This window comes from Vipera ursinii, assembly GCF_947247035.1.
Source record: "Vipera ursinii genome assembly, chromosome: Z".
In the NCBI taxonomy this organism is placed as follows: Eukaryota; Metazoa; Chordata; class Lepidosauria; order Squamata; family Viperidae; genus Vipera; species Vipera ursinii.
This window is the reverse complement of record NC_139517.1, coordinates 65,087,741-65,101,652: the sequence shown is the minus strand read 5'-3', so window position 1 is coordinate 65,101,652 and position 13,912 is coordinate 65,087,741.

Below are 13,912 nucleotides of genomic sequence, written 5' to 3'. Positions count from 1 at the left end.
AATCCTAGAACCCTCCCCCCTTGGCCACCAGTTTCAGAAAAGGAGATACAGTCCATCATTAAAAGCTTAAAGAGCAATAAAGCCCCAGGCGAGGATTTTTTACCAGCAGAATTATTTAAGAAATTTCCCAACTGGTGGGGCCCTGTATTAGCAGGTCTTTTTACACACATAAATAACACCTGCCATATACCAGATGGGTGGAAGATGGCAATAGTTGTCCCTATATATAAAAAAGGGAATAAAAAGGATCCTAGTAATTATAGGCCCATCAGCCTGATTGACATTGTAGCAAAAATATATGCTAGGTACCTTTTGAACAGAATTGAAATCTGGGTAGAGGAAAACAACATCCTCACAGAAGAACAAGCAGGTTTTAGACAGAACAGATCTACTATTGATAACTGCTTTGTTTTGAACCATCTAATTGCCAAATATGCCTATAAGAGGAGACCCCTGTTTGCTGCTTTTATAGACCTTACAGCAGCATTTGATATGGTAAATAGAGACGTACTATGGAGTAAATTGACATCTCTTAAAATAGAACCCAGACTTCTGGCTTTGATTAAAGCCCTTTACACAAGTACCTGTTTGAGGGTGCGGTATGGGGTTAATGGGGCCCTGACTAATAGGATTCACATTAATAAAGGGATAAGGCAAGGGTGTATCCTGGCCCCATTATTATTTAATTTATACATCAATGATTTGCCAGGGTTAATGAAGGATACCATGGTACACATGCCGATGATCCTAAATACTTACTGTAACAGCTTGCTTTATGCTGATGATATGATTTTATTATCATACTCACAAGTAGGATTACGTAGGCTATTAAGAAGATTCAGCTCTTATTGCCAGGATAACTCCCTAATTATTAGCAAATCCAAATCAAAAATAATGGTGTTTGGAAGAAACCATCAGAGACATAAGTGGCAATTAGACGGTGAACCAATTGAACAGGTTAATACCTTTGTATATTTGGGAGTAACTTTTTCCAAGACTGGATCTTGGGCCTGCCATCATCAACGAAGTACATTTAGAGCAAAAGCCCGTTTGAATTTATTGCTCAAACTAAAGAATCATAGTTACCCAGGGTCCCTAGCTCCACTACTCAAAGTTTATAAGGCTAAGGTTATGACAATGCTCTTGTATGGAGCAGAAATTTGGGGTCTTTATTCAACCACAGCTTTAGAACGAACACAGTCCCAGCATCTGAGATGCATTTTGGGTGTAGATCCAAGAACATCTGCTGCAGCAGTTAGAGCTGAATTGGGAATTCATACAATTCAGGCATTATCTAAAATTAGAGCTTATAACTACTGGTGCAAAGTTAATGAAATGGAGACTGATAGACTCCCCAAATTATGCCTACTAGAGCAAATAAAACTACAATCACAAATCTCCTGGATCACCAAACTAACAAATTTTGTAAGAAGCTGTGGCCTTCCTGTTTCTTGCGTAACAGGAGAACAATCTAAAAAAAGAGTTGCCCAAAGAATTAAGGATATAGAAGCACAAACTGATATAGCTATCCTTAGTAAGGTGGGTAACTTGAAATGGCTGAGTAAATACAAATGTACTTTTCAAGTGGACAGTTATTTGAAGTCACAACTCCCAAAACATCTTAGGGAGATATTTACGAGAGCAAGATTTGAACAGCTTGACACAATGGTCAGATATGGGAGATTTCATGCTATACCGTACAATGAGCGTCTCTGCATTTGCGGAGCGGCAGAGGTAGAGGACCTGGCTCACATCCTATTTGACTGTTGTTTGTATAAGAGGGTGAGAGACAGGTATCTTGGTCTATATACCAAATGAATGACCCATTGGGATCCCCATATCAAAATAACTTACCTTATGTCCGGCCAGAACTTGAAAATAACATCCAGCGTAGCACAGTATTTGAACAAAATGATCCAGTTAAGATCTGCATATGTGGGACTGATTGGGGTAGATTGTAAGGGAGACTCCAAAATATAATGTTTCCATATTTTATCTATATCTTAAATTTGCATTTTATTACTATTTTAACTTAAATTGTATTTTAATTCCATTTTAAATTGTATTTTATCAAATTCCATTTCGGATTGCTTTTATCTAGTTTTGGTGACGGTTTGTTGCTGGAACTTTGTACTTTGATATGGCCCAAGGGCTAATCAATAAAAGTTGTTGTTGTTATAAAACAGAATGTTGTCTGGGTAACATTTATAAGACAGTCCTTAACAATTAATTTCTATAATCTATATTCCATATGTTAATTATTTGATTTCCCCTTTCCCCAACGTATCTTTCTTTGCAAAACATTACATTAAGAGAGTTTTATTTGCTTAACAACAGTTCAATATATAGTTTTAATAATCCTGTATATCATTTTAGTTGCTTATCATAAATCCTGTCACCATGTTTATTTCAGCTTATTTCTCCCCTTTTAAACACTTAACTATGGCTCAGTGGGTTAGGACGCTGAGCTTGTTGATCAGAAGGTCAGCAGTTTGGTGGGTCGAATCCAGAGTGCTGCATAACAGAGTGAGCGCCTGTTACTCGTGCCAGCTTCTGCCAACCTAGCAGTTCAAAAGCACATAAAAATGCAAGTAGAAAAATAGGGACCACTATGGTGGGAAGGTAACAGCATTCCATGTGCCTTTGGCGTCTAGTCATTCTGGCCACATGACCACGGAGACGTCCTCAGACAAGTGCTGGCTCTTCAGCTTTCAAACGGAGATGAGCACTAGCCCCTAGAGTTGGAAACGACTAGCACGCATGTGCAGGGGAACCTTTACCTTTACCTTATATTTACCTTGGTGGATTTCATTCTGTTTTTTCCATACCCTCTCATATTTTTATATTTCCCAATCAAAAAGTAAAATAAAATAAAATAAAATAAAAAGAAACCCAAAAAAAGAAAAAGAAAGAAAGAAAGAAGAGCAGCTTATTTCTCCCTCCAAATTCTAAATGTTCTTACAAATAATAATAATAATAATAATAATAATAATAATAATAATAATAATAATAATAATAATAATAATAATAATAATAATAATTTTATTTGTATACCTCCCTTCTCCCGAAATACTCAGGGCGGTGAACAGGGCAATACATGTTAAAAGACAAAATACAAAAATTAAAAGAGATTAAACAAAGTGCCCAAAACTATAACAATAGGTTAAAATACATAAAACCCGACCCCATCCCATCAGGCCAATAACAATCAATTCAACATTCAACTATATTTACATTAGTGGATTTAAGTACTAAACAACAAAAGTAACATATGAAAATATGTATTTTTCCTAATTTAATATATATTTATTCCCTCAATTTCTCATTCTTTTTAACCATAGCTAAGAATGTATTTAGTTTATTTAAACTTTGAACATTCCATTCAATAGTTCTAATCATCTAATCCTTTAAATCTCATTCAAAACACATTTTTTATATTTTTCTTATCATCACATTTAAGTAGCTAAAACGTTTGCTTTTGTTTAAATCAATTCAACTCAAAAGAATAGAAAAAAAAACAAAAACAAAACAAAAACAAAACACAATTATATTGATTTGGAGGAAGAAAAAGAAGAAAAAAATTCCCTCTAAGAGTAGTATATTTCAAAAATTTCCCATTTCTTAGCCATATTCAAACAAATGTTTCTTTTTGAAGTATTCTTTCTGATATATTCCATCTTTTTCCTGATGTTTCATCATCATTTGTTTCCCTAAAGGGATTTTTTTCTCATTCTTTTCCTTATCTTCAAAGTTGTTTAGACGTATTAAAATATTTCCCAATTGAATTAAATAATATTTTTTTTATTTTATATGATTCCATCTACAAGTCTCTATTCTCAAAATTATATTTAATCATCTCTGCTATATTTTCCTGAGAGAGTTCTTGAAGTAAAATTAAGTTGAGTATAAGTTGATTCATGCTCTCAAAGTTCTTCTGCATTTCAGCAATTTGAGCAGAATGTACATCAGGAAGGGGACCAAACAGCAAAGGCTTGAAGGGGGAACAAACAGCAAATCCAGCAACCAAGTTTCCAGCAGACGAACAAAAACAAGAGCCATCAACAAATAGGGCAAGAACAGGGTTGGAGAGAGAATCATCCTGGAGAACCTGTTGTGGTTTTGAAAGCTGTGTGCAAAGGAATTCCCAGTCATGGGGTTCATCATCTGATGGAATAGGGAGTAAGGAAGCAGGGTTGAGGGAAGGGCATTGTTTTAAAGAAATATGGGGAGAAGATAAAAATAAGTCTTCATATTTAGTAAGGCGAGAGGCAGATAAAAACTTAGTTTTAGTATGAAGCAATAAGGCAGAAACAGAATGGGGAACACCACCACCAAGGCATGTCCAAGAACCAGGTAAGCAGAGCGTTCCGCCAATAGGGCAGCAGGACCCACGGCTCATAGACAAGGCAGCAAGCCAGAAGCAACAGGGTCAACAGTAGTAGAAAAATAGGCAATGGGATGTTGGGCAGAAGGACTGAGTTAGGATGCCCAGTACAAAGCTCTCATGTTCATGACAAAAGAGAGTGAAGGGTTTAGATAGTCAGGTAGCCCCAAGGCTGGGGCAGCAGACAAAGCTTGCTTTAAGTCAGAAAAAGAAGACTCAGCTGCAAGGGACCAAGGAAGGGGTTTGGGAAGGGGGTGTCATGAAGGGTGAAGTCATAAAGAGGCCAAGCTAAGGGAGCATAGGCAGGAATCAATTGGTGACAAAAGCCAGCCATTCCAAGAAAGGAGTGCATAGCCTTTTGGGTAGTTGTCTTGGGATGTTGTAAAATAATCTGCATGGGAGAGGGGAGAATAGAGCAAGAACCATGTGACAGGAGGACACCCAAATAAGTAACTTGAGAAAGACAAAGCTACAGTTTAGATCTTGAAGCTTTATGCCCCTTAGCAGCAAGGCTTTGAAGTAGGACAAGAGTCAGTCAAGCAAGCTTCCATGGTGGAAGAAACTAATAAAAGGTCATCGACATATTGAATGAGAGTAGAATTCATGGGGAACACAATATCAGTCAAATGTTGTTTCAAGATCTGGGGAAAAATTAGGGTGACTCACAATAGCCCTGAGGTAAACAACGCCTTGTAAGTTGCAAGCCATCATATTGAAAGGAAAACAGGAACTGAAAATCAGGATGGATAGGGATAGAGAAGAAAGCAGAAGAAAGATCCACCACAGTAAAGTATTGAGCAAAGGCAGGGATAGAGGATAAAATGGTGGCTGGATTAGGGACAGTGGGATAAGAGGGGATAACTACCTGGTTAATTTTACGTAAATCCTGCATGAATCTCCATTTACCTGTAGACTTCTTCTGGACAGGTAATATAGGTATGTTACATGCGCTCCTGATAGGCACCAAGATGCCTTGCTGGAGAAGAGATTCAATAATGGTTTGTATACCCTCCTGGGCTTCTTTCGACAGTGGGTATTGGGGAACCCTAGGGAGGGGCTTGGTGGGGTCTAATTGTATTCAGGCAGGGTCCACAGACTGAATGCATCCCACATCATCTGCATGGGTGGACCAAAGGGCCTCAGGGACTTTGGAAAGAAGCTCAGTTTGTAAATCAGTAAGAAAGGAATCCAAGAGGGAGTGAAGGGGATATAAGGAAACTTCCTCAGGAAAAAAGGAAAGATAAGCAAAAACAGGGTGTTCTACGGAGGAGGGAATATCCAAATAAAACCCATCAGGTTGGCAATAAATAGTGCACCCCAGCTTGCATAGGAAGTCCCTTTCCAAAAGATTTATAGAACAAGGACTGAATAAAAAGGCATGTTCAGTAGAAATAGGTCTCAGGTGACATCAGTGGGTTTACTAACAGGGTGAAGGACTGTCACATTTGTGATGCCGATGGCATTAACAACCTCAGAAGAGGGCTGCACATGAGGAAAATCTGTGGCTTGTAATGTAGAGTGAGCAGCTCCGGTGTCCACAAGCAGTTTAGTAGGGTAGCCTCCCACAGATAAAATAACTGCAGGGTTAACAGAGTCAAGAGGGATAGGGGGGAAAGAAGAAGACAGAGAAGATCGTAGTCATTGAGGAGGATGGAAAGGAATGGTAGGGATATGTGGGGATAAATGTCTGCAACATGGAGTAGGCATCCGAGGAGCAGGAAAAGTTGGGGAAGAGACTATCAGGCCTATAGAGCCAGGGCCAGGGAATGGAAGCGCAAGCAAGTAGGGGCAAGAGGACTTAAAATGTCCAAACATTCCACAGTGAAAGCAAGAATAAGATGGTTGCAAGGGGGAAAAGGTTGGGGAGTCAGCCAAAGAATGGCTAGCAGGGATAGAACGAGGTGGTGAGGTAGGTTGATTTTCAAAGGCATGCAATTAAAGAGCCATAAGCCTGGTTTCTTTTTCCTCCCACCTTTGTTTAAGGGAAGTGGCATAGTGGTCAGCAATGGAAACAATTTCAAAGCTTCCCAACCAATAACAGCCCAAATGTCCTCCAAAATTTTGGGGTGCAAACCATCGACAAAGAAAGAAACCATACTTTTCCCTAGCATTAGTACAAGGATCCTGCACACCTGAGTGTTGTTTGAAAACCAGTTAAGCGTTCCATATATTCAGCTGGAGATACTTTCTCTTGCTGTTTGCAAACCTTTATTTTACTACAATCAGTTTTAACAGGACAAACATCAGTAATATTGGCAGGTGATTTTAATTGGGCATTGGGTAATTCAGCAGCTGTGGGGGGCTGAAGGGGCGAAGTGGCTTTTTCTTTAAGATGTTCCCAAACCCCTTTGTGGCAAATTGCCCACATTAATTGATTGAGATCAGCCCAAGTGGGGTTATAAGCCTCAATGATAGTTTCTAGCTCTTTCTTAAATATAGCAGGCTCCTCCAGAATGCTAGAGAAGGAGACTGCCTTGTTACAAATCTCAGCTTGTGACCAGGGAACATGGATCTGAACAAGTTTAGGCACAACAATACCATTAACATTTTCAGAAAAGCCAGGAAGAGTTTGCAGGGGAAACTGGCCAGGTAATAAGAAGGCAATTGGACCCTGGCAACACAGACAGTCCTTATGTATGGAAAAGGTCCCAACCCTCTTGGGGAGATAAGAAAAAGGAAAAAGCATGCTGCCTTGGCAAGAAGACCAACCCTTATTTACAGGAAAGGTGTCAAGCAAGAGAGAATGTACACACCCTCCCAGCAAACAAGCTGACCCTTATTTACAGGAAAAAGGGTGACAAAAGGTGATCAAAAGATGCCCAAAGAGAGCATGGTGATTAAACCAATTAAAAGACATTATAGACAATCTGGGCACAAGCAAAAAGAGACAGGACAAACAAAACTAAATGATATATATAAAGGAAAATCATTACGCCAGATAAAAAAGCATAAGGACAGGGCTTTTTTTCTAAAAAAAAAAAAAAAAGGTGCCGGAACTCTCATCTTGTTATTTATTTATATAATTTTATTTATATATTTATTTATATAATTAAACAATTATATATTCAATTCTTAACATACATTTAATTTATTGTATTTAAGGCAAATGTTCATAAATAATTCCAAACTTTTGTCCAATTCTCATCTGGCAAATGTTCTCGACTCCTTTCCTTGCTCTTAGTATCTATGGCCGAATGTCGTCCTCTGAGTAACCACAGATCAACGTACTTTGAAGGATTGAAAAGTCTCGGAGGTGGTCCGACAAGTTTGATGAACAAAAGTGCTGAAATTTTCTTAGTCTTTAACGAAGCTCTTGTTGAGGTGGCAATTATATTCATCTGTGAAAACCCACGTTCACATTCACTTGAAGAAATAGGAATGGTATTCAGAGTCCGTATCAAATGCAACAGTTTTTCTGGATATGTCTTTTCGAGAATGTATTCACGGAATCCACAAATTATTTCTCTTTCATTTAGTTGCAGTCTGATTGATAAGTTTCTAATTTCCACTTCTCCAAATGTCAGTTGAGTATTAACACCTTCAGGCCAATGTTTTTGATCAAGTACGCGAGACCAATATGCCAACTCATCGTCTTTGCTATCAAGTAATCTTTTTTCAATTGACTCTTTCAATTTTGTATAAAATATACTTGGGTCAATGGGAGGATCATTTCTTGAATCTCTTTTGTGAAGTAAAACTCCACGAAAGCGAAGATCACTTACAGCAGCAACAGCACATTTATAATAGGGCCCAAAGTTCTGTCTTCTTTCTTCAAAAACTTGTACCAGTATTTTTATTTTCTTATTTGCCTTATACAAGTCAATGTTGTGGTCCTGTAGATCCAAACTTAAATCTGACAATTCTTGGAGAGCATCACACATCAATCCTAGGTCCAATAAAAATTCTGTAGATGTTATTTTTCTTTTCAAGCCATCATAAGTGCATTTATCATTTTTATCTCTTGTAGGATCATGCATTACTTGTTCAAAATGATACACAAGGGATTCAAAATTATTCCATGCAGCCAAAACTGTACGCAAACTAGATGACACCCATCAGGTACTTAAAATTCTTCCAATTTTCAGCAGCTCAGTCCCCAGTAATTCTGCACATGAATGCAACTCTCTACTATTCTTTGGTGAAGCATGGTATATGACATACAGTTTATCAATGAATGATTGGAATCTATTTATTCCTGAAGTATCCTTGGCAGCATCACCTACTCTGTGATTAGCACAATGCCAAACTATAATAGAAGGAAAATGTTCTGACAGCAATTTTTTCACTCCACTTTTACATCCCATCATCACAGCGGCACCATCGCATGCCAGAGAAATCAAATATTTTTTCAAATAATCTTCTGTCATCCCATAAGAGTAAAGACATTGGAGTAAGGAATCAAATATTTCTTCTGCTGTTACTTTTTCAAGTTCTAACAAGTCCAAAAAATTTTTTACTGGTGCATTCATTCCCATACCTTTGATACAGCATCGAACAAATACTATGAGGGTAGGTTTTTTTTGCTTATTGTGGTTGATTCATCAATTATCAATGAAATTTTATTATTGGATCGAACAATTTCTTTAACCACAATTTTCCTCATTTCTTCACTTATATGATTAAAAATGTTAATACACGCATTTGTAGAATGAAGAATACGACCCAAATCAAATCCGTTCTGTTCTTGCAGATCAACTTCATTTTCAAAATGATGGAATGATTGATTTTCCTTTACTACTTTATATGCAGTTCGAAAAAATTTTCCAGTTATTATTTTTTCACAAGATAATGACGTTAAAAAAACATTCTCAAGAGTCATTTTTTCGCTTTCAGCAACTATTTTTAATGCTGCTTTATGTGCAGCAGATTCTCTGTGATCAAAAATTTTTTTTTGAAGTGAGGTCAACTGTTGCTTCCTATCTGTGCCAGAATAGGTTATCTCATTGTTAATCCATTCTTTGGAAAGTTTCATTCCCATTTTTGATTCAAAACCAAGAGTTCCAACTTTTTTACAAGGCGTACAGCCAAGTTTCATGTTACAAGCATAGAGCCAGTCATTCTTCAAGCAAAAATCTTTTTTTTTTTGCTCATAGGTCCAGAAGTCTTAGCAGGACAGGTTGTTGAAAAGCAATTGGTGATTTTTTTCATGTTTTAATTTGGTGTCACACTTTTACACTAAAAATAAAAACGTAAAAAAAATCAGTTCTACAATTATAGTTTCTTTTAAAGTTTCCTAGTTTTTTTTAGTAGCGAACATTGAAGTTGAGGGAATGCATGGAAGTTGACATTCATTTCTTTTACACTTAACAAGTTATATTTCCAGTGCCTCTGCCAGGGGTTCCATTGTTTCTTTAAAAATATAATCTTAAAGGGCTTGCCATTGAGATAGAAGATTGCTACCACTGCTCCAGGGTTTGGCTAACTTAAATATGCATAGCATAATTAGATGTATTATTGCTGCTAAACTATGGATTACTGATTCACATTTGCCATGGATTGTCTTCTGTCCATGGGAGGGAAGCTTGGTAGATTCTAAATTTCATAATTTTAGTTATTCCTTTGTAGCAAGGTGTATATGAGAACAAGCTGCAAAGGTCTTTAAAAACATGTTTCTCACATATTTATATTTTTGAATCATAAATATTAAATCTTTTTTCTTTCCAATGATCCAAACCAATGTTTTAGAAATATAATTTCATTTTAGCTACAGTAAACAAGCAAATTACACTAAAGCTAAATTTAACGTTATTTGTTAAAAATATTTACTATATTTCAGAATTAGTATTCTTTCAGTCACAATCTTATTCCTGATTTGGCTGATTTTAAAATGTGATTTAAAATCATAAGCACATAAAAAGAAAACAGCAGAAACAGCTGCAAATTAACTCAACAGTTCTATGCTTAGCAACATTGCCATTTAATAAAGTCCCTGCTCTTTCCAAATCTATTTCAGGGTTTATTTTCTATATTCACAAACAACGGGAAATGAGTTTCTGGGCTGGTTCAAATTTTTTACACATTCCAAAAATTTCAGGTAATGTATCTGTTCCATATATAAATATAAAAAGCATGATAGGCTCTGTATTTGTACGATGACCGATTATCTCAGTGTGCAGAAACATGGATAACTACAAACAGAAGTTGCAACCCCTCTCCTTTTCACTGCATGGGAGTTCAGACCTGCAATGAACTGGGCTGATAGATCTAGAATCTCATATAATTATTTAGTGACAGCAGTCTATTTTATAACTCTGTAATAATATCAGACACAGGTATGTGATATGCTGTCCAATTCAAAGATTAGTTGTGGATTCAAATAAATAAGAAATACTGTAAGACTATCTATATGGATTCTTTACTGACCCAGATCTGTGTATTTGCATAGTGTGTTTTATCAGTAACTCTGATCACAAGGAAGGAGATGCATGATTCTGCCTCCTGGCCAAGGATTTAGTTTATGAAAAGTGAGCATCTGTAAACTCTAGTCTGGCTCTTAAGGCTCCACTCCATGTGGCTTGGATTTCTGTGTTAGATGGCTGCATTTCAGACACCATTCAATAATCTGATTGATACAGGCCATAAAATTAGAAACTGAACACTCCAGAAGATAGAGGTCAACCAGCGTTCTATGAGAAAAAAAGCCGTGCATAAGGATAGTGTCAAAACCCATTCCTATTTTACAGTATTTCATTTCATTTCTATTTCATTCCAACTCTCCTGGGTTTTGCCATGTGTTAAGTTTCCTATGTATGGGCTTTTCAAGTGACTCTGAGGCATTGTTTATCTTAAAAGTCCTTTATTCAGCCTATTACACCGGAAATGCTTGCTCGAAGGAAGCTAGAATCTGAAATCTCCGCCCCTTGCACAATATATTAAAACACAATTCTCCACCTTTCTAATTTTGACATTAATCATATTCTCCAATTAATTTAAAGAATAAATTTCCCTTCTGTTAGAAAACCCGCCAAGGTCTTATCTTCTTTAATTTCAGATGGCCTTGAAGGTACAATCCTACTCTTTCCCCCTCCCAACCTTAAACTCAATCTCTTAAAGCAATACACAAGTTTAACTTTTGAAATGGCTACTTTTTCGTCTCTTGTCAAGCAATAACATTCGATGTTAGCAGTGTTGACACCATGCTTCCAAGTGGGAGGGGGAGGGGCATTGCTTTCACTTCCTCCCCTCACTACAGTGTAATCCCTTACTTTGTTTATTGGGTCTGTATCCTGTTTCCTGCATTATCTCTGTCTCTGAACTCTATCTTTTAAACTGTCAATTAAGAACAAAGGAGGAGATAGGAGCCTAACCTCACTGCCTGGATTTTGTCTACACTCCCAGAGAAAGGTGTGAAGAGCTGGAGATGGGCCAATATTATCTTCTCGGTTCCCACAATAGACTTTGGGATTGGCTATCCCACATGGGGGGGTCGATCTATGGGATCCTGCTTGGGGACACTATAATCTGCTGCATTGTGCAGGAAATCTCAGATCCTGTCTATTATGCCTGCTATCTCCTATTCTTAATAAAAGTTCCTGCTTGGAAGAAATTGTTTCCAAGAGTTCTGCATTCTTAAGATGTGGACTTGAAGTAGGTCCTGAGATTAGACAGGATCTGCAGTAATAGACAAACTGGAAGGAAGACCCTTACCAGGGGACTTTGCAAAAACTACAATGTCAGACACCGAGACAGGGAAAAAGGAACCCACTACAAAGGGGGAGCCTTCCCTCTGGCCAGGACCCTGCCAAATGTCAGGATCCAAGACATCCTACTCCTCAGAAGAAGAAGTGGGAGATAGGCACAGCCACAAACCTCAGTGGTTGATGGGCATTGGGAAGAAAGACAAATGGGAGAAGAGATCAAGGAAGGTGACCCTGAGACGTGGCAGCCACCTACACGGATGGAAGCAAGAAATGTAGAGATCCCTTCACCTTAGTGAAGAGGAAGGAGATCGCGTGCAGCACTCAAATTGCAAGGGAAATCGCCCGGACTGCTACAACCAGTGGCAAATCCCTCAGCTCCGTGGAAGGAAATATCCATGGATTTTATAGTGGAATTACCAGAAAGCAACAGAAACATTGTCATCTGGGGAGTTATGGACCTGTTCTCAAAACAAGTGCATTTTATCGCTTTCCAAAAGATCCCCATTGCAAAAATTTTAGCAAAACTATTTGTACACCATATCTACAGACTGCATGGGGCACCCCAACACATCATATTAGATAGAGGAGTGCAATTTACATCAGAATTCTGGAAAGAGTTTTTATCCCTCTTAGGAACCACTCAGGGACTGTCATCTAGTCATCATCTTCAATGTAACGGTGAAACTGAATGGTCCAACTCAGTACTCAAACAATACTTAATTAATTTCCAGCAAACGAACTGAACAGACCTACTCCCTTTTGCAGAAGTTGCCTACAATAATGCAGTCCACTCTAGCACAGGCTACATTCCCTTTCAGGTAGCCACTGGTCAAAGTTTCAACTCTATGCCAGAACTAACCCCAAACAAACTGGAAATCCTATCACTGAAAGAATGGATAGCACAATTACAAACACCTGGCCAGTAGTTAGAAAAGCCCTGGATGAAGCTAGACAAGCATACAAAGCACAAGCGGATAAAAGAGAGTCGAACCTAAACCATTCATTGTATGGGAAATGGTATATCTGTCTACAAAATACCTAAAATCCCTACAGCCCTGTAAAAAACTTGGTCTAAAATATATAGGACCTTTCCCAATCAAAAGAATCATAAACTCAGTAACAGTAGAATTAGAACTACCCAAAACCCTCAAGCAAATACACCCAATTTTTCATTGCAGCTTGCAGAAAAGAAAAAAACAATCACCCTTAAGACCAAAACTCCCCACCACCACCTCCTCTAATCACGGTTGAAGGGGAACAACACTTTGAGATAAAAGAAATCTTAGATTCTAGGAAGTATCATGAGGCAACACAATACCTAGTAGCCTGAAAACACCTTTCCTCCTCACAAAACGAGTGGGTCATTAAACGTCGCATCAGAGCACCCAAACTGCTAAAGACGCTTCATACAGAATATCCCAACAAACCGGATTAACCTCTATACCTGTTTTGTTTCCTCTACAGGTGGATCTCTCCTATTTTTAAGGGGGGGAGAGGATGTCAAAACCCATTCCTATTTTATTTCATTTCATTTCTATTTCATTCCAACTCTCCTGGGTTTTGCCATGCTTCCAAGGGAGAGGGAGGATTTACCTGCAGGGCATTGCTTTCACTTCCTCCCCTCGCTACAATGTAATCCCTTACTTTGTTTATTGGGTCTGTATTCTTTTATTTCAGTAGGGTTTTCTTCTACAGAAAGATGTCCATAATTCTCACAAACCCAAGCATTCTATCACATATATTGTTGGGACCCCGAGAGGTGGCTAGGGGCCTCTGGTGGAGACGCATTAAACAGTTGTTTTGTTTTTCATTTACACTGGCACCAGAATGCCAAAGATCCTAAGATGACAGGCATTATTTTACTCCCACCCAAGACTGTAGAAATTTA